Source organism: Aulonocara sp. 'chitande type north' Nkhata Bay, linkage group LG22 (assembly GCF_057382095.1).
Source record: "Aulonocara sp. 'chitande type north' Nkhata Bay isolate Kocher_YH1m ecotype deep benthic linkage group LG22, A_spYH_male_GT1.1, whole genome shotgun sequence".
In the NCBI taxonomy this organism is placed as follows: Eukaryota; Metazoa; Chordata; class Actinopteri; order Cichliformes; family Cichlidae; genus Aulonocara; species Aulonocara sp. 'chitande type north' Nkhata Bay.
In genome coordinates, this window is record NC_141364.1 from 30,736,819 (window position 1) to 30,756,359 (window position 19,541).

A 19,541-nucleotide genomic window follows, 5' to 3' on the forward strand; every position below is an offset into this window, starting at 1 on the left:
CTTCTCACCATTCAGTTTCAGTTCTACAATTCAATTTCAGTTCCAAAATTCAGTTTTTTGGAACTTACATCCGGTTCCGGTTCAAGCGCAGATTAATAGAACTACGTTTTACTAGTGGACCGAAAGTGTTACTGACGGGAATCTACAGCGTCTTGAGCTGAATTAAGACTTCAGAAGTCATTCGTCATGTCGAATGACCAGCGGATAAACTCTCAGGTTGGTAATAAATGTATTACATGTATAAGAACAAGCGTCATGTTAACAAATGATAGCCGTAAGGTAACTTTTATGCTTATTGTAGCTGCTAGCTAAAAACGCTAATTTAGCGTAGTTTGCCCTGAATTCAGCTTTGACAACAAATATGATCGACTGTTTCTAGTAGAATTCCAAAGTTGCCATCTTGTACCCTCTCAGAGTAGCCCCTCTGTATGCTTGCAGAGACCCCTACAGTAGGGAAACATGCAAAACGGTGTCCAAACCTTTGTATTTTAGCTTTATTTATGTCTTACACAGCATCCCAACTCTTTAGCTAACTTAATAACTTTAGCTAAAGTGAATAGTTAGTCTAATTCATTAGTGCAGCATTACTGGATCATCTCTGTTTGAAGTGATATAATATGATATACAACTATCACTGTGTTTAACTACCATAATAATTCTTAGGGTACTGAGTGCATGCTTAATTAGATTTTTTTTTTTTAAACATACTGCTCCATTACTATGTTTGACAGGCTGAAGTTGTCGGGTCACCTCCTAAATCGACCATCTGTTACAGGTGTTTTGTGCCAGAAATGGAGTGTCCACTGAAGACTGAAGATACTGAATCTCTACGCCTTGCCATTGATCCCTCTTGTGCCTTCATCTAGACAAGAGACATTAACTTAATCACTCTCATATGCTCTGTACCTACATCACCTTCCCTGACAGTTGTAGCTTGGCTCATCTGAGGATGAAATTATAAGAATGTGTTATTTTGCAAAGTGCTCTCTAGGGTTCCTAAATAAAATATGGCATTGAGGTAATTTCTTTTGAATTAATCCCTTATTCTGAAATATAAGAACCTCTCCTGGTTTGAATGGCACTTTGGATTTCCTTACTTTCTGTTCCACTTCCAAGCCAAAATAAATGGTAAATGGTAGAGGTGGGAATCACCATACAACTCGCGATACGATATTATCACAATACTTAACGCACGATACGATATTATTGCGATTTTTTTTTAAATATTTTGCGATATTTAAATTCTGCACATAAAGGTAAACTTTATCAATATTCATTTTATCTAATATCAAAGTCTCACACTCAGTCTCTCATTTCAGTCAGTTCTATTGTTGACAAACTGAACGGTTTGTATTACAGTCTAGTCCAACTTAACTGAATGCAACCATCTGGTACAATTATAGCTATTCTGAACTATGAAATTTATGAAAACTATGCAGCCCCTTCAGCAACTGAAGAATTTGAAAGTAGATTTAAAAAATATATAATTTTACATTAAATAAAAAAGTTTTAAACTTAATTAAAATTAAACATGTCTTAAATTAAAATAAGTAAACTGTCATGTTTATTGCTGCCAAAAAAAAAAGTTAAACACATTTGGACAGTGAAGGAATGTCAGGATTCTTGCTCAGAAAAAGGATCAACATGCTCTGAATTTTTTCTCTGAAGTCAACATGCTCTGAAGTCAACATGCTCTGGAGTCAGAGCATGTTGACTTCAGAGCATGTTGACTTCAGAGAAAAAATTGTTTGTAACAAAATATCGATTTCTAGTCCCTAAGGACCCCAAAGCACTTTACATATCCAGTCATCAACCCATTCACACACACGTGATGGCAAGCTACATTGTAGCCACAGCCACCCTTGGGCGCACTGACAGAGGCGAGGCTGCCGGACACTGGCGCCACCGGGCCCTCTGGCCACCACCAGTAGGCAACGGGTGAAGTGTCTTGCCCAAGGACACAACGACCGAGACTGTCCATGCCGGGGCTCGAACCGGCAACCTTCCGATTACAAGGCGAACTCCCAACTCTTGAGCCCCGAACGCCCCACATCATAGATGCTGACAAGCTGACACAGTGACATGGAAGAGGGAAAGAAGTAGTAAAAGGACTACTAAAATAAACCCAATGCCTAACAATGAAAAATGTAAAATAAGAACAATAATAATAATAATAATAAAGATAAAAGATGAAGTAACAAGTTTTTAGTTTTTTTGTTTATTCCAAATGATCATCCAGATGTCTGTGACATGTGATGAGAAACACCATAATGGAAGGCCTTAGTCATCACATGCTTAAACTCATATTTTTTGCATATGCTGAACAGGCAGTCAGACATGCTGTAACTGTGGGGTAGAAAACAGCATGAACACCATACGGCAGGGGTCTCAAACTTCAATCCTCGAGGGCATGGAAAAGTTGCATGACACTTTGACCCTTGAGGACTGGAGTTTGAGACCCCTGTCATATGGAATATGACAGGTGTGGTTGAACTGCATGAAGACTCTGAAGTTTCTCTTCTCTTCTGGCAGGACAGGAATGTGTCCTTGTCCTGTGAGCCACTGTAAGGATATACTTAGAGTAGAACTGGACTGTCACCGGCCTCAGGCTCTTCACCCTTTTCAAAGACAAAGCAGTCATTTAGATAAAATATTAGATATTGTTTACCTGTAAATGCACAAAGTAAATTTTGAAATGTAATTATTGTCAAGAGTGAACAAGCACTGATAGTGTAATCTACAGCTTTGGCCAAACGTTTAGAGAATGAGAAGTGTTGTTTACTTATTTACAAAGTTTGCTGTTTCAGTGATAGTTGTATATCACATTATATCTGTGAAGGTTCTCAGTCATCCAGGTCATCGTAGTCAAAGGAGCTTGCAAAGAAAAGCACAATGAGCTCACCCGAAACTCTGGCTGATTGGGACCCACGCCCAGTTTCACACCTTGGCTCAGGTGATTAGAGGATCATCAGGGGGTCCTTTTGTCCCTCTGTGGGGGGTTACTCCCACTAGGTTTATATCTGGGACTCTCCACCATTTGACCTTAGAACTGAAGAAGCTTCTCGGATGAGAGGTGAAACGTCTTCAAGCAACTTAAAGAAGTCCAGACGCTTTTCTTTGCAAGCTCCTTTGAATATCACATTATATCACTTCAAACAGAGGTGACCCAGTAATGCTGCACTAATGAATTAGACTAACTATTCACTTTAGCTAAAGTTATTAAGTTAGCTAAAGAGTTAGGATGCTGTGTAAGACATAAATAAAGCTAAAGTACAAAGGTTTGGACACCGTTTTGCATGTTTCCCTACTGTAGGGGTCTCTGCAAGCATACAGAGGGGGTACTCTGAGAGGGTCCAAGATGACAACTTTGGAATTCTATTAGAAACAGTCGATCATATTTGTTGTCAAAGCTGAATTCAGGGCAAACTACGCTAAATTAGCGTTTTTAGCTAGCAGCTACAATAAGCATAAAAGTTACCTTACGGCTATCATTTGTTAACATGACGCTTGTTCTTATACATGTAATAGATTTATTACCAACCTGAGAGTTTATCCGCTGGTCATTCGACATGACGAATGACTTCTGAAGTCTTAATTCAGCTCAAGACGCTGTAGATTCCCGTCAGTAACACTTTCGGTCCGCTAGTAAAACGTAGTTCTATTAATCTGCGCCTGAACCGGAACCGGATGTAAGTTCTAAAAAACTGAATTTTGGAACTGAAATTGAATTGTAGAACTGAAACTGAATGGTGAGCACTTTTAATTCGTATTCTCATTTTTATTTTCATGTCTATTTAAGCTTAATTTATAACAGTATGTTTGCACTGAAGCACCGCAGCAATTTCCTAATGTTGTAAACCCGCTCAACATTTGGCAATAAAACCCTTTCTGATTCTGATTCTTCTTTCTGAGAAGTGAAACTGAAATAATTCGAGAGCTGAATTTTTAAAGGATAAAATGCAGTTTCAAAGCAAATCAATTCATTTTCAAAATATAAAATTCATTTTCATTTTAGTGATGATCATTTTCAAACCATAAATTCAATTTCAAATTAGACTAATTCAAATTCAGTTTTCAAAAGCATTTATTCAAGTTACAATTCAGAATCAATCAGAGCAATTCAAATTCAAATTTAACTTATTCAAATTCAGTTTCTGATGGCACAGATTTCTGCCCATACGCTCTATCACGTATGGGCCCCTCGGACCCTCCAGCGGAGACAGGAGGCTGAACGGGCCCCTCGGACCCTCCAGCTGACGAGGCGTGAGGCTGGACAGGCCCCTCGGACCCTCCAGCGGAGACAGGAGGCTGAACGGGCCCCTCGGACCCTCCAGCGGAGACGGGCGGCTGAACGGGCCCCTCGGACCCACCAGCGGAGATGAGGAGGTGCTGGCTGGGCTCACTGGAACCCCCAGCGGACGAGGTAGATGGTGGCACGGGAGCCGCGGAGTGCTGGATGAGCTCATCCGAGCTTCCAGCAGGAGCCGATGTAGAGCCAGAGAGAATTGGGACCCCGGGCTCAACGTTAAGCTGGCTAGAAAACTGCACTGCTACGGGGAACTGGGCCAAAGGTTCAGGTGCGAGCTGAGCTGCTGGACACACGGGGACCTGAGCTGCTGGACACACGGGGACCTGAGCTGCTGGACACACGGGGACCTGAGCTGCTAACGGTGGAGAAGTAAATGACTGCACAGGGGACTGAACTGATGTCTGTAGTAACGGTGGTGGTGAGAGTGGAGTAGGTGGTGGAGTTAATGACTTCACAGGGGAATGAACTAGAGGTAGTGACGGTTGTGGTGCTGGTGGTCGAGTGGGTGACTGTGCTAAAGGAGGCTGCACCGGGGACACTGGAGACTGCACTGGGGAAAGCAGGGCTGCAGGAGGCTGCACTGGGGACACTGGAGACTGCACTGGAGACACTGGAGACTGCACTGGGGAAAGCAGAGCTGCAGGAGACTGCGCTAGAGACTGCAGTGATGGTTGTAGTGGAGGTGTGACGGGTGGAGGAGTGGCTGAAGTGGCTGCGGGTCGGGCGGCTAGTGGCTCAGCTACAGAGCATATTAACGGCAGGGCTATGGGTTGAATGTCTGACTGAGTAGCAGCCTGAATGGCTGGGTGTAGTGATGGTGGTGGTGGAAGGGAAACAGGTGGTAGTGTGGATGACGGAACTAAGGGCGACTGAGTGGCAGACCGAACTGATGACTGAAGCGATGGTAGAGGTGAAAATGGAGCGTGTGGTGGAGTTAATGGCTGTGCTAGCGGGGACACAGGAGACGCAGCTTGTAGCTGGGCAGCTAAGAGAGCTTCAGGAGGCTGGGCAGCTAAGAAAGCTTCAGGAGGCTGGGCAGCTAAGAGAGCTTCAGGAGGCTGGGTAGCTAATAAACTGTTCACATTTCCATCCGTAGCACAAAACAACCCCTGAACGAATAGTCCCACGGTTCGACACAGAAAAAGAGTCCTTATTCACCATAGCCGGCGATGTACAAGTCTGAATGTCCGGCTGTGGGGTGGCGCGCTGGCGGCGTGATCGTCGTTTCTTTTTTGATGATGGTTCTGACGGGCCGAGCGGCTCCACATCCGGCCCTTCAGGCAGGTGGGTAGTAGCAGCTGGGGGATGAAGGTGGAGTTCGTTGTGGATTAAATCCTGTTCGAGTGGGTGGAGCGCACTGAGTAGCCAGGGAAGACCAGAGATTAAACGCTGTAGTTTGGTTTCCACAGCACGGCGAAATTCCTTCCCCTCATGTTCGAGCCACAGATGCAGGAGTCTTTCCACGGAGTAGATAATGTCCAGACGCAGTTCTTCTGGTGGGTTGAGTGCTGCTGGGTCCATATCTGGTGACGTCGTACTGTCATGAATCGCTGTGCGGCAGGCAGGAGAAGGACCCAGGATGCAGACTCACAGACACGGGGATAAACTTAAAGAACACAGCTTTAATGCTGGCATGGCAGAATACAGGAAATACAGAACTAACTGGGAAAAAGTAAACTAACATTCGCAGGAAGGCACAGGAAGATCCACACAACATGAGGGACGACGTCACGCTGAACAGAGGGAGACGCAGACAGAAATACACAGAGGGTTAACGAGGAAAGTGGGAACACACGGGGAACACAGGTGACACTGATAATCATAACGAGACAGGGCGGGGTGAACTGAACATGACATGTACGGGCGTGAGAGTCACAAAGTAAACAGGAAGTGCACAGAGGTTCAGACAGGAGGAGAGAGAGCACGGGAAAACACAGACATAACGGGCTGGGGAAACATGAAACAACCACAAAGGGAGACGAGGGCTCATAAATACATAGAGGGCACACAGGGGGAAGAGAGAGCACGGGGAGAACTTAGACATAATGGGCAGGGGAAACATGGAATAAAACATAAGGAGAGACGAGGGCTCACAGATACACAGAGGGGCACACAGGGGGTAAAAGCCATGAAGGGAAAACACTTAGGGAACAACACAACAGGGCAACTCAGAAAACATGGCCTAAGCAAGGAACAAAATACAAACATACAAGAAAACTAAGAACACTGGGCCAACATGGCCCAGGACCATGACAATAACAATAGCTGTTAACTACTGACCAGAGATGGGCAGTAACGCGTTACTTGTAATGCGTTACTGTAATCTGATTACTTTTTTCAAGTAACGAGTAAAGTAAGGGATTACTATTGCAAAAATGGTAATTAGATTACCATTACTTTCCCATAGGAACGCTGCGTTACTGCATTACTAAAACCGTGATTTTTTGCGAGAATGTCTCACGACAGTGAAGTAAGCGAGTGCACCGTTAGTGACAACAGCTGTGTGCAGATCAACAGTGGATCATATATCGAGTGTGGGAGAGAGTATGAGCGTGCAGCGTTTAAAGCATGGAAGTACTGACCTTACTTTGAGTTTGATTCCATAAAAAGTGAAGAAAACATTAGCGTCCATCGTGCGTGGGAAGAAAACTTCTTTTTACAGCGAAAAAAACCCCTAAACTTCCAAGCAAGCACCGAGAGCGCAACGATGTAATGGGAAACTCACAGAGACACTGCCGTATCCTTCCACTGACCGCTGCACACCTGCACCAGGGTAAACCTCCGCCTACCGCAGTCGTGCTTTACAGGTGAAGATAGAGCAACAGGACCGCTGAGACTTTGACTTTATTTATGTTCTGCTGTGTTTTACTTGCATCTATTTGAAAGAGTGAGTGTAAACAAAAGAAATATTTTATTTTATGTGCTGGAATGTGCAGAAAATAGGTTTAAATGTTAAACTCATTTATTCAACTCAGAGAATGTTGCATATAATTACATTTTTGCTTGATGCATATAGTTAAAAGATTAAAACTGATAAAACAAGTTAAAAAAAGAGACTTTTCCATTTGATTACATTTTGTATGATGGATTATGTAGAAAAAGTAGAATTGGGCTGAAAGATATATCGCTTTATCACCTCTTCAGGTTGTAAATCGTGTTTTTAAAAAGTAACTAAGTAACTAAGTAATTAATTACTTTTGAAAATAAGTAATCAGTAAAGTAACGGGATTACTTTTTTGGGGAAGTAATCAGTTATTAGTTACTGATTACTTTTTTCAAGTAACTTGACCAACACTGCTACTGACTAACGAATACAATATGCATATTTCATGGTGTGTGAGTGATTCAGTGGTTTAGTAGACAAAGAAGTCAGCAGTGACTGTGATATACACATATCATCACTATAAAGAGGTCTCTAAATAAGTAACAGTATTCTATTATTAAAACTGATGATGATTTGTATGCTATTTACGACACTGACAAATGTTCAAATCAATCACAATATTGGAGTAAAAGAAACACTTCCAAAAAAGGATACTAGCATACATTTTTATACTTCCTAGATACTGAATTTTTGAATTAAAAATGAATAATACTGATATTAAGCCATTTATTAGTTGTGTAGCAATGTATATACAACTCCAATTACACTATGAATTACATTTTTTTAAGGTACTTATCTATCTATTTATTATATCCTGGAAGATGATAACTTTGTCACAGACGGCACAGAAATTGACCCAAAAGCAGACACAATGCACAGAAGTGATCGAGTTTACAATCAGTTTATTTACAATAACAATCTGCATGGGAGTCCAAAGCGCTGGGAAAGGAGAGCTTCAACCCCAGCTACCCAAGCATCCACCTCTGCCACAAAACGTAATCTAGTGTCGGAATGTACCAACAATGGTGCTGAGGTGAACAGAGTCGTTAATCTTGAGAATGCTGGATCCGCCTCTGTGAACCAAACAAACAGAACTTTGAGAGACGTACGTCTAGAAAGTGGCACTGCTACCCTAGTGTAACCTCTGATGAAGAATCAGTAAAGTTGGCAAATCCCAAGAAGCATTGGAGCTGTTTCTAATGAGGCTTAGACCAGCCACTGAGCGATTGTCTGAACCTTGGCTGGGTCCGTCTTCACCTGCCGTCCTTAAATAACAAAAGCCCAGGAAAGAGACTGTGGAGGCGTGAAATTCACACTTCTCTGCGTTAACAGATAGGTCATGTCCACACTAATACGTTTAGCTTTTCTTCAAATTCTTTTATTCTCACTTCCTTTTGCAACTTTGTACTTTTGTGTTAGTCGCAGCAACAACTCCACCTCATTGTCAGTCAGATCAGTGGTCCCCAAAACCCAGGCCATGGACCGGTACCGGTCCATGAGTCGCTTGACACCTGGCCGCGAGAGTTGAGGCTCAGGTGTGAAATTTATGGTTTTCAGGGTTTTTATCATTAACTTGGTTTCCCTGGGTCTTTTCACGTGTTGTAGTTGTGTGTCTTAATTTGAAAGAAATGTTTACATATTACCATAGCAACCAGAGAGCATTAAGTGGCAAAGAGGAGGCTGTTACTCTCAGTGTTGTTGGCCTTTTCTGGGGAATGGTGCCAATAAAGTTACACAATTACGCAGTAAATTTGCGTTTATTATATATACAAAACACCACAGTTTTTGTCTTGGTCGTATCATTTTATTTTGTTGTATTTATCTGGGTCACCGTAAAGGCTGGCCTGTGAAAGTATTGTCTGCAATTAAACCGGTCCGTGGCGCAAAAAAGGTTGGGGACCGCTGGGCTAGATCACCCCACCTGCTGTTGCTCTAAAAGTACAACATCAGCTAAACTACAGCACAATTAACAAAGATGTCCTTGCCTTGTTGCTTGCTTTGAAGAGCTTTCAAGTGTAAATAGAATCTACTTTGAAACCTATTCAAGTTTTCACTGACCATAATCCAAAAACAATAACTGTGACCAGTGTTTGTTTGTTTTTTTTCTTGTGATGCAAAACACAAACAAGAGAATTGGGCACTGGTCTGGTCTGCAGGATTGTAAGCCACAGATTAATGTTAAACACTGTAACTGCAGATGCGTTATCTAGATCTAATTATGTGTTCAACATTTTCCACACAGCTCAACGTTGTGGGGAATGTTTAATTCTTGGTAGAGAAAATGGACGGAGGCAAGGTGGAAAACTGTTCTGTGGTCAGATAAAAAAAAAAGTGAAAATCTTTTTGGGAACTGAGAAAACCACATCCTCTTGACTAAAGAAGAGACTGACCATTGAGCTTTTTGTAAGCAATAATGTCTACATTTTCAGTTGGTATCAGCTTGCCCTGCCACCAAGGAGATGTTTAAATGCCTCAGTGACCTTGCCTCCGGAGATTGGTGGGTCAGCCCCTTCGTCCCCAGACTGCTTCCTCCACAGAAGACGTGCCATTGCAATTAAGGAGGTCCTCCATTTCCCGACAATTTTCTCAGTCGAAGTCAGCAATGCTCCACCCGTACAATACAGAGTGCAGGTAGGAAACCGCTTTCCCCTCCTGAGCCCCCTGACAGTTTGACAGAATCTCTTCGAGGCAGTCCGAAAGTCTTTTTCCATGGCCTCTCCAAACTCCTCCCACACCCGAGTTTTTGTAATCAGTTGCGAGTTGGTATGTGTTGGATTCAGTGCTTCAGTGTACAGTAAGAGTGCATGTCAATCAAAATCAGCTGGGATGAAATTATGTTAACTTTCAATTAGCCATTTAAAACATGTTCAAATTAGCACGATTACAGTCTGTATAACACACATCACACAAAATACACATCACAGCTTTGTCTATAAATGAATATCAATGTCTTGGAGCCCTTTGCCTAATTTTCTTCTGATCCTTAAACATTTCTTCTAAACCTTAATCATCTTCCACTATTATTATGCTTCATGAGCACAATACACATAGTGTTCAGCTGGTATGTTGCATAGTTTTGTTTTATTTGTTTGGGGGTTTTTTTGGTGCAAGTCATCATTTGACAGTCACCGTCAGGCTAATCATAACAGCTGTGCTGTGATGGAACATTTCTATTGACACTGAAATGAATGTAGACAGAGGAGGTGTGGATGTGCTAGCACATGAACTGCCAATATTAGCCAGATGTAGTCATAAACAGATTGCAGGTTACATTTTAGATTATTGCTTGATTTTAGCAAAGCCAACCGGCAAGAACAATGAATAACTCAGTAGTTTAATGCTCAGTAGTTTAGTGCTCAGTAGTTCAGTAGAAAAAGGAATAATTACAGAAACACAAATCTCATCAATAGAAAAGGCAATCTAAATACTACTTGACAGCACTTTATTATGGATTAAAATTTTTAAAATTTACAACTTTTAAAATAGTTTGTACTGATCCCATATAACACAATGCTACACACAAATTTACTTTTGAGAATGTGGTGGAGTGTGGTCTGCAGCTCCACTGCAGAGGAGAGGTGGTGCAGTGGATTCCAGGGGCAGTGCCAGAAGGTTGGCAGAGCCACTGGTGATTGATTGTGTGATCGGTATTTCAGTAGCCAGCTTGGACTGGAGGACAGAGCTTAACAAAGCTAAAGACACAGCGATTGTAAACTCTGCAAACATTCCAATCCAAACGCAGATGTTAAAATATTGAAAGAAATTAATTAATTGTTAATTTTGATTTACATCTATAGTACAACCAAAATTATATTAGAATGTCATAGTCAAGCATGTCTTTCATACTCTTTCTTTCTCTGTGCCTGTTCTCTTCTGCACTTTCTCTCTTTCCCATTTCCTTACCCGCAGGTTGATGTATGTACGGTTGCTGGCACACCTCTCCAATCACCCCCTTCTGGAGACGTGGCTGTACTAGCTGTTTCAAGAGTTTAGCACCAGCACCTGTTTTTCATCAAACAAGGATGGGTTCCTACTTCTACTCTCTGTCAGATCCTTGTTACTTGAATTTTTTGTCATCAGGGTCCTGATGAATTGTCTTTCTTTCTTTTTTTTAATTCCAGATGTCAAGTTTTCTGATCTCTCATTCCCCCTTCTACCACAGTTGGTGTTTTAGTGTAGTTCACCAAAATTCTCGCAACTTAATTTCTGCTATTCATTTCCTTTTCTATTAGAAAATAAGTACAAACAACCTGCCTGCTAAAAGCAAAAAGCAAAATTTTAAAGCTGTTAGTCATATGTGACAATTTAATGATCTAAATGCAATTTAGAACATCACAAATGTTTCACTTCAAACACTTTTTCTAATGTTTGGTACAATAGTGTATGGTTGAACTGGCCCAGGGAAACTTTAGGCTCTTTGAACTGTTTTAACTAGAGGTGGCTAGACCAAGCCAAATAACGATAATGTAGAGACCAACACTGGTATTGGAGTAATATTTTAATATAATTACCAAGCTCACGGCATTGTTCGTGTTTATGGTAAATGGTAAATGGCCTGTATTTATATAGCGCTTTACTAGTCCCTAAGGACCCGAAAGGGCTTTACATATCCAGTCATCCACCCATTCACACACACATTCACACACTGGTGATGGCAAGCTACATTTGTGTGTTTATCAGATCATAGGCATCTCTGTGTAAACACTGCTCCTCTCATGCAGGTACATGCTGCTCCATCCCCTCCTCCATGTTCTGCTGTGTTTAGCTATCACTTGAGCCCATGGGACTGAGCAGTGAAATGCAGGCTGCAGTGAGTGAGAAAGCAGCGCATCATGTAAGAAGTAATTTACAGTTGTAAATGCTGGAACAAGCAGCAAAAGATGAAGACGGGAGGAAGGAAATCCCTTCGACAGACTAAGACCTCCAGCAGAGAGCCTACAGACAGAGCCCAGTCTTACTGTCCTTTCTAACAGGCAAAGAACAACAAGGTACTTCATGTAGTGGTTAAAATATTTTTTTATTCGGTTCTTCAGCATTACTTAATAGTAAAGTGTTATTGGTCATCTTAGTTGTTAGGTAAGCAGATTGGTTGCCTGTAAAATATACTAAGACATTTAGATAATATATTCAGGCCACTGACTTGTGTTAAATAAATTATTGTACTGGAGCTGAAAAAATATACCTAAAACATGAAGTATGAAAAATGTTTGAATATAATAACCTTTTTGTGTTGACAGTCAAATATATTTCATGTATGTGTTTTATTATGTTAACTAATTATTCTGGAGTAAAAATCATAGTGATTTGTGGTGGTCATTAAAATGTGTTCAGATTTGTCAAACAAGTGACGATTAATTTCATAAACCATTATATGCTAGTCTCTCCTACATAAGCTGCCTTAAAAAGCATTGGTATCGGTATTATTGGCAATACTGCCCCTGCTGTATTTACTTGATATCAGATGAATACTAAACACTGCAGTATTGCACACCACTAGCCCTAATCACATACAAACCCACTGCATTCTGCATTTTATATCCAGTGTAAAACTGAAGAAGGATCCATGACTATAAAACACATTTTCCATCTGTGGTTCCATACAGTAATGATCTATAGATTTAATAAAGGAGCCTGTAATGTTGGTTAATCTGCTGTCAGCTCACGTCAAAAGCTGAGAGTGTGCAAACAGGAAAATATTAAAGGTGTGACATTCCAGTTACCCATTCTCTCAAATGATAAAATACACCTGCTGCTCTGTAAACACTGGCAATGTCATCAAACCATATACTATATCAGTTGCGTAACAATGTCAACACAGCTAAGGTTACACCAAGTATGACATTTGAAAAACCTACCTATAACTATTTATTGAGTCCTGCAAGATGACCTTCCATATTGTTGTTTTCTGTGGAACTTTTCATTTGGCTAGGAAGAAAAAACAAGGTTAAGAGGATTTATTAAATTCAAAACAACTGATTATTTTAGGCTAGGACAAGTATTTTCAACGTATTCCTGAAATGCATCATCTGAAAAATACACACACACATAAAGGTTAGCACACAATATTTATTTAAGCTGTGTGAATTGTGAAATTGTTTAAACTGCCAGTTAAAATAAGTCAGAAAAGGGCTAATACTGTCATAAAACAATTCGAGGTGAAATTTAAAGTCTGTATGGAACACGTGCAGTGACTCTCAACTGGTGCTGTCACTGGTTTGGCAAAGAACAAATGCAGGGGGGTGTGAATAACCAGAAGAAAGGGAACTAAGCGGAACTGACCTGAATTAACATGTTTTAAAACATTGTGTATCCTATCATTTTTTCAAGTCTGTGTTTTGTGCCTGCACTTTGTTAAGGACACTGAATGAAACAGCTTGAATCAAGCCATGCTCTTCCCCAAAGGGCTTAACTATATCTGAATTAAGTTTTTAGGTATTAAACAGCAGAAAATATTTAATTTTATTTACATACCTAAAAATGCTTGTGTTTTTTTTATATATATATATTTTTAAAGAATTATCCACACATTCACAGGCAGTGGGGAACATTCCCCCTTAGCAATAGACGGTTTAAATGGACACTTTGCATGATTGGCATCTATTTTTAATCGTTTGAGCCAACAGAATCAAGGTAGCGACTGCGTGTCAGTTCCACCAATCAGAAGTTGTAAGGCAAAAACCTCATGTGGCCCAAAATTTATGACACTGACATATTCCAGTAATGGGCTGAAAGCAATGCTGAAAATGGCATTGCTTACGGAACTGGCTCTCATGCCATTATGAGAAGTTACAGCGGCTATCGGCTACCAGTGAAAAACAACAGAGGAAACTGGCACGGTAACCCTTTGTTTTAGCTCATTTGCTATGCTATGCATTTTTGTGGTGTTTTTTTGCAACCTTAGCTAGCTAGCCAGGCATTGTTTCCCTGGTTATATGAAGTCGGGAGAGTTGGTAGCTTGGTTGCGTGTGTTTAGTGGACTTTTGCGCAGTAAGGTAACTTAAGTTCCTTAAGCTTTCTCCGATTACATAGATTGTATGTTGATTATGTGTCTGTATTTGATTTTTATTTGCAATACAAATAAAGTTATTATTATTTTTATTATTTTTATCATTATTATTGCCTTTCTGTGTTTCGTTGGGTCATTGCAGAAAAGTAACACAAATTAGTCATGTGCTGTAATGCTTGAAGTTCTCTGGTTAGTTACAGAGACACAAACTGGTCATGGTGTGTTTTGGTTTTTTTCTTTTTTATGCTACTGTTTATGGTGATAGTAGGGCTGCCACGATTAGTCAACTAGTCATGATTACGTTGACTATCAAAATCGTTGGCGACTAATTTAATAGTCAACGCTTGTTTCAAGCTTTGTAAGATCCTGAAAGATGCAGGAATAAGTAGTAGGATTTACTGTATATAAAATGATTTCTTTTTTTCTTGTTCTCATTTACAATATTTTAAATATTAATAATAATAAATAATTTACAGAACTAAAATTAAGCCATGACTTTGGAAAAATACTGCCTCCTGGGAGTATAAGTCCCTTTTTTGTGTAGGTTTAGAGTTACAGGTAACATAACTCTACAGGTAACATAACCCTACGTGTTATGTCTAACATAATCCTACCTGTTATGTTTAACAGGGTTAGGGTGTCAAGTTTCCTCTGCTCTTTTAAGTAGTAAAAGAGCGCCCTCTATGTATCATCATATATAATGACATCTAACTTTAACCTTTTGTGATTCATGAGTCTAAAAGTCCAATTTTGGGGATTCTAATTTAAATTTTGTAATTGCAAAACACTTCAGCACTTCCATGTGAGCCTCTTTATTCAAAATGTGCATGTAGAAATGGATAGATGTTTAATAAGCCCCTTTGTTTTCTTTCATGTCCCTTTCATTTCATTTGAGTAATTTTGAACAAGTGTTTCTTTTCACTCTGATTGGTGGTAATGATTTTCTGGAGGTCATTAAATCATTAATCCTCTATTGCCTATATTGCTGGGTATATATTTAATTTGGAAAGTACTGTGGACCATAATTTGGTCGGCAGTCCAAGGGTCCACCTCTTGAAAAGCAGCATACCATACATTGTCAAAGCTGGGTGATCCACATCAACCTTTATCGTCTGTGTGTGTGTGTGTGTGTGTGTGTGTGTGTGTGTGTGTGTGTGTGTGTGTGTGTGTGTGTGTGTGTGTGTGTGTGTGTGTGCATACTGCTGACAGTTTTCCTTGCTCTCCACCTTAGCTCTATTGCCTCCCTGTCTCTGACTGTTTGTGCGTGTTAGAGTTTTGCCTGCTCTCAGGGTATGACAACTCTCCACTCTCCACCGATATTAACAATAACACAAATTTCAGGAGATCAACCTTGTAAAATTCTAAATATCTAAATATTTGGTGACTGTATTAGACAATATGGCTTTGGCATTTTTTCTCCACTTGAAAAAATAAATCAGCTGGGCTCTTTCCTCGCCTTCAGACATTTTACGACATTTTACGTAGCAGCTGCACTATATATCAGGATGGTGTTAAGACTTCTAAAGCTGCTTTTTTGTCCAACATCATCGGGACTAATAACCCCCGGGCCCTGTCTAAAATTTCAATTCTGCCATCAATCCTTGCCCTGATAAACTAGACTTTGGCCCCCCAGCTCTCTGTGAGCAATTTTTAAATTATTTTACACGGAAGATTTCACTTCTAAAAACCTCACTCCCACATCTTCCTGTAGTGAATCCTCTTCCTCCTGGTGAATCTCTGTCCAACTTCTACCAGTTTGAGCCAATTTCACTTTTTACTTTTAAAAAGTATAATTGATCAATTGAGAAATTCGATCTCGGCTCATCATTTCCTCCCATCCCGGATGTTAAAGGATGGGTTCGATGTAATTGGGCCTCATTTCTTATCATTGATTAACTTATCATTACTCACGGGCCGTGTCCTCTTACAACTACAGGCCTACTTAAATGCAAAAATGCAAATTAGTGACAAATTTCAGTCTGGTTTTAAACCTCACCACAGCACTGAAACAGGATTGCTGAGATTTTTCAATGATCTTCTTTTAATTACCGACTCAGGTTGCCCTGCCATTTTAATTTTATTGGATCTGTCCACTGCTTTCGATATGGTAGACCATAAAATTCTTTTAGAGAGACTGGAACATGTTATTAATTGGTTTAAATCCTACCAGGACTTTCTCTGTCATGATGGACTGCTACTCGTCCACCGCTGTCCCTCTTTGTTGTGGAGTACCACAGGGGTCTGTGCTGGGCCCTCTACTGTTTGCCTTGTACATGCTACCCCTGGGTTTTATCTTTGACATATATCAGATCTCCTACCACTGTTATGCTGACGACATTCAAATCTATTTCCAATTGTCTGATGACCTGTCAGCTTCATTGAATTGTTTGTCTGAGGTTACAGACTGAGTGGCTGTCAGCCTATTCTCTCATTTTAAATGAGAAAAAAACTGAGATTATGGTGTTTGATAGTCACACTTCATGAGACCAGCTAGTTGCCCGATTTGGTCCCTTTGCTTGCTTTCTTACAGATACTGTAAGTAATCTAGTTGTTTGCCTGGATAGTTCATTTAAGCTGGATAAACAGGTTTCCTCAGTGGTTAAATGTGGCTTCTTCCAATTGTGCCAAATTTCAAAGGTCAAACACTTAATACCGTACAAAGATCTTGAAAAACTGATACATGCCTTTGTGACCTCCAGATCAGATTATTGTAACTCGCTCTACTCTGGACTCCAACTTGGTTACCTCCAACGATTACAGCTCGTTCAGAATGCTGCAGCTCATCCCCTAACCGGAACGAGAAAGTTTGCTTCTATTACTCCAGTGCTGTCTGACTTACATTGGCTGCCTATTAAATTTTGGGTTGATTTTAAAGTTCTGCTGCTTGTTTTCAAATGCCTAAACAACCTTGCCCCTGACTCTCTCACCGACCTCCTCAGTCTCTATACTCCAAGCCGTTCTTTACGATCTTCTGGTCAGTTACTTCTGGCCCAGCCCCGTTACTGTCTGAAGACTAGGGGTGATCGTGCTTTTGCCTCTGTAGCACCAAACCTCTGGAATAGTCTTCCTGTTACCATTCGTGCCTCTGACTCCATTCAATCCTTTAAAGCACGGTTGAAACTTACCTATTCAACCTGGCTTTTCCGACTCGCTAATTCTCACCGCTCGGTAATTGCTGTATCGCTACTCATTTGTCTGGATAATCATGATTTCTCCCCATCTCTACTTACTAATGCTTTTTGTTTGTTTTCTCTATTTTGTCTATTTTACCTTGTTTTAATGATTTAATGATTTACCGTTATTCCTTACTGTGAAGCACTTTGGTGTACCCCCTGGTTTTAAACGTGCTATATAAATAAAATTGTATTGTATTCACACAACAATTCTGATTGCTGAAGTACTGAACAGGATAGGAAACAAAAAATGAAAGAAAATGCAGACAATATTCGGTACATGAACATAAACGCCCCCTCTCTTAATAAGTTACTTCACCATAACTGTAAAATGTTTCTTTTCACGTAAACAGCTTATTTTAACTAAGAATAATACAGCATAGTATTTCAGTTAAACACAATATACTATGTACATGTTTAGACATCCGACAGCTTGCCTGCTGTCGTTTGTCTTCTTGTAATTCCACCAACTCTTAAGAAAATACTTCATTTCTTAAAAACCTCATGTTAGAAACTACCATATAGTATAACTCCTGGGTGCATTTATTTACATATTTAAATTAAGCAATGGATTAGGAAAGAAAATCCCATTAGAGATTAATTGTCATCCTTCCTAATAAATCTCAATATCAGTTTCAGTTAGGAGGGTTAGGAAATTACTATAGTTATAGATACACATCCATTTGGCTTTCAGTACTTTCCCCACTGAGTGTATGGCATTCAATCACATTTTTTTCATTAGGCCTTCATAGAACTAAATTTTTTGTTGCTGAGCTAGTTGCTGGATGATGTTATACTTATAATTTCCAGGATGTACTCCAGTTCTTAACCTTATGTTAGTATTGTGTGAGTATTTCCCAGTAGTGACTCCAGTTTCCATCACGGTCAGCACCATAACCAAACACATCAACCTAGGAAGACAAAAAATGAACATATGAATGAATGGGAAACAAATGCATGAACAAAATGTCCCTTTTTTTAACCAAACTCCAGACAATGGCTGCTGAAAAATCAAATGAACAGTTGGACAGCGACCTGAGCAAGCACTAAATGGAAGCACCATGATTGTACAATGACAAAACCTCTTATTGAGAGGTTTAGCTAAAAAGCTTTCCATGAAGGACTGTCCTCTACATTGTAGTCTAGTCACATCAAGAACAGGAAGCATCAGAAAGACTTGCAGAAGCTTTCACTTTCATAGGGCATGTGAATTGAAATTTAACGATTCACAGATTTAACCAGAATTCTTTAATCAAGTGATACTGGTGTTTAAACCCGTTCTGATCTTCACCAAAGACGTTTTGAACTTTTGAATAACTTTTGAAATGCATATCTATTTAAAAGGGCAATACAAAAAAATGATGAACAAATTAACAAAGACTCAAATCGACCAGCTTGTATGACAATAAAAAACTAGTGCTGTCAGTGTTAATCTCGTTAAAATGACGTTAATGCCATAACCACATTAACACGGCAAATCTCCGTTAGCGACTTAGCGCGGATCGCCCAGTGCGTGGGGCTGCATGGTGTCGACATGTTAGCGCGATTCAGCCCCACGCACGGGGTGTGAGATTAACGATGACAGCACTATAAAAATCATATTTTACTTCGTACTTCTGGCACTTCGGAGACTGAAAACTTTGTACTTACCTCATCACAAATGTGAAGTGCAAGAATCAAAGCCATAAAGCCAGTGGATGGATAACGTCCCTTATTTCCAAGCCAAACCTCATGTACATATTTCATAAAAGCTGGATTTACCACCATGACCTGTTAGAAATTAGAATGAACCTTTAAACAGCTTTTATTTTTAAATATTACCATTGCCACCAGGAAGCTTTGCCATTGACGCTACTCACCAAATCCTTGTTAGTTTTGATCTTTGATTTCACTGGCATATATGACCTGTTGGAAACAGCATGACTTTGAAAAATATGAAGTAGGTGTTTAACAAAAACAAAGCTAAAAAAGGCATGGTCCGTCTTGAACATGGAGAAGGATCAGAGTAATGGTTTGATACAGAAATTCATCTTATTTCACCTGAAACTACATCCATTATCCAAATCCTTTTAAACTGTGTACATGTTGCAGTGGCATTCTATTTTTGCATTTGATGTAAATTCTGTGCTGTGATGTCTTCATGGAATACATTACAGAAAGACTCAGGTA

General features: G+C 40.1%; 1 long non-coding RNA gene across 1 annotated transcript; it reads right to left on the reverse strand.

Moving 5' to 3' along the window:
- Window positions 1–17,985: 17,985 nt before the first annotated feature.
- On the reverse strand, window positions 17,986–19,279 carry LOC147304452 (uncharacterized). Its single transcript, XR_015126811.1, has 3 exons — window positions 19,232–19,279; window positions 19,023–19,142; window positions 17,986–18,283 (listed from the first exon to the last, which is right to left on the reverse strand). It is a non-coding gene; the product is annotated as an uncharacterized LOC147304452 (long non-coding RNA).
- Window positions 19,280–19,541: the final 262 nt, after the last annotated feature.